Here is a 3,263-nt window from a genome sequence, read left to right on the forward strand (position 1 = left end):
ACTAGAGGTACAGGATAATCGTTATTGACTAGAATATTGAACACAATCTTTTTACAATCAGGGTGGAACTGCTCAGTTTGAACACTCTGTCAATTAAATTATAAGCCACATTAATTTTAACTTAAACGATTTAATTTAAGCCTTTTCAGTTTTATTGAATTAGTACTATGAGCTGATAAAGTATTGCTTTAGTTTTACGATAGATTAAAAATAGTAGGGTATATTTTTTTACAACATAGCTTATGTAGATGTTATAATAAACTTGTTTTGTACGGCTCAGGTGCATTTGTTTTCAGTGGTGTCTGCTGCCGATGTCTTTGTAAATTCAATACGCTTTGTTGTTAGTGTTTTCCAACCGGGTTCTTTATCTTGGCCTGGGTTATTCTTTGAGTCGGGGAAAACAATTAAGGAAACCAAACAGGTTGCGGCAAAGAGTCGCCCTGGCCTCTGTTCACATCGGAGCTCTTTGTAACCGGAATTGAGTCCATCCCAAAGGCCAATTCCTCGCTCAATTTACTAGCTTCAAAGACGGCTCAATTAACTAAATACCTCCGGAAATTAGACGCTGGAGCCGACGAGGGATGAGTGGGTCTAAAGTAAGTATTTATAAAATTTGCCACAGTGGTGAAATTAAAAGCCCTGTGTTTGAATCTAGATTTGTTTCAAATACAATTAAAAATAAACAACTAGTTTTTACAAATTGTTCTTATTTGTCGGTCCTTCACTATTTGCCCATATTGGTCAAACGTCTGTGATAACAACTCTACCCTTTATTAGGTATTTATTGCGGTTATTGTTCTTGTACTCATAGTCCAATTATAGAACCGACCTCGGCGATTTCCAGCAAATTCGGCACCGTTACGGCGTAAAACTTGCTAACTTCACATACAATCAGGGGCTGGAATCGAACTCTGCTGACTTTCCAGTTAACAATCACCAAATCCCCTTGGTTACTAGAAACTAGGTGAAAACACCGACTGAAAACAGAATCCCGCGCAGAGATATAATATAATCAACTTTGATTAACGCAAAAACAAAAATAATTTTGCGTTATAATTACCATTTTCTTCCATACCTTTAAAAATACCATCAAATGTCGTGGTTAAAATAATATTGTATTAACCATTTGAGTTCTAACGTTTTTTGTTGTTCACACTGTTTCATTTTTAACCACCTTCAAAATGATAGTATTAATCATAGTAAAAGTGTCTTCCCGTGGGTTATTTTATTTAAAAACATTCGGTCTATTACGAATATTATTATTACATGGTGTTTTATTTAAAATTTATAGTCATTTATTGAAAAAATGTATTTGAAAAAACAATATTAAATATAGTGAGAAATAAAAACTATTATTTTATAAATAACTTTTTACTAAAATTATCAGTGGTCATAGTTCAATTTAAATGTTAAATAATAATTTTATTACAATAATCTGTCAAAAATAGTCGAATGTTTAAAAACATATAGTGTTCATGATATAAAATGTGGTTTAAATTTCAATATAAATAATTTATACCACCCAATAAAAGATACTGGAAAGCTAAATAAAAAAATAATGTAATTTACTCAATTAATTGCGATGAATGTGATAAAATGTATATTGGTCAACAAAAAGGTAACCGGTTAAAAATCAGTTATATAATAAAAAATAACCCAGCCCTTTTTCAAAATATAAAATTGCTCAAAACATACGATCAATTGAAAAAACTACACATTTCGGATTTCGAACCAAACCCTTTAAAAAGACAAATCTTAGAATTCATGTATATATTACAAACATAGTGAACGAAATTATTACAACCAAATATCCTTATTATATTCCGATAATAAAAAAACATTTAAATATATAAAATAACTTAATAAAAAAAGTTAAAAATAAATAAATGAATTTAAAAAAATCAATATTTCACATTTTGGTGCACTCTTAAAATAGTATTAAGACTGAAAAAAATTCCTTAATGTAAGATAAAAATTGTTAAAAATCTAAAATAAATTAAAATTGTTATGAAAAAAATTTATAAGATAGACCTTCCATCTTGGCTATGCGGCTTGTCCAACAAATTTTTTTTTTTAACGTAGAAATAATACAAAAATGTATATAAACAAAATTAAATTACATATGCAAGATGGTCAAATATAATAAGGATTTTAATAAATTATAAATTAAATACAATATAAGGAAAGCTTTTAAATAAAATATTGCAAAATATAAATATCCATGTTATACGTATGTATTTTTTATAAAAAAATTAGATTATGATGATGGTTTTAAATGCCTTAAACGCCCAAATACATGTAAATAATGTATTTACTTTTTGTTAAGAAAACCACATGGAATTGTTTTCTAACACAAACCAACAAATTTAAATAAGACAAATTAGTCTTAAAATTTCAGGTTTAAAAAACATGTTTAATAATAATAGTAATATCTTAAATGTCGAAGAAATGTACCGCAATCGGGGGATCAGACTTCGACATTAAATATATTCCATAATAGTAATTCTACCATCAATCAGACCTTTGTGGTGCCATTAAACCTTAAAAAGCAAGATCCTCCTATCACACTCTAAAGGAGGAAAACTGAATAGTAAGGAAAAGAGCTACAGCCATGTACACTATCCAGCAATATATGTAGGATGTTCACCGCCACTACGTCAACGGAGGCCCTACATGGCGGGAACTCTGTCTCTCCCCTCTATCTGGACCCCAGCTGACAGTTTTAGTTGTTACCACCACGCGGTCCTACGAACACGTTTCTTTTTACGCTAATGTATTTTAATGTTAACTAGTTATCCTTTTACTTTTGTTTATGTGTTCTTTACCAATAAACTTTAAATCTTTATCTTTTTATTTGTGGGAGACCTTTAATTCCCTACATATATATGAAACTACTGGCTTGCATCTGTCAACATTTTGGCGAAACGATTCATATGTGCTGTACTATACCGAGTAATAGCAACAAGCTCTAACCGACGACGCATTATTATCGATGCTGTAGCTTGTGATGAGTGTCGCCTTTGAATATATACAGAATATACGAATATAGCCAATACGTCACAGTTCGATGCGAGGGATACGGGCACGAAACGAATATTTCCAGAGTCACAATAACGTGGCTGAGATTTACCACCAAGCCATAGCGATTAGATCAGGATTGCTGAAAAAAAACGTACCCTACTCGTTGTACAATCTCAGAAAACTGATGCAAGATGGAAAATATAAGCTATAGTCTATCCAATGGAACTGTTAAAGACACTCAG

This window comes from Cimex lectularius, unplaced genomic scaffold, assembly GCF_000648675.2.
Source record: "Cimex lectularius strain Harlan isolate CLEC.00 unplaced genomic scaffold, Clec_2.1 scaffold294, whole genome shotgun sequence".
NCBI lineage: Eukaryota > Metazoa > Arthropoda > Insecta > Hemiptera > Cimicidae > Cimex > Cimex lectularius.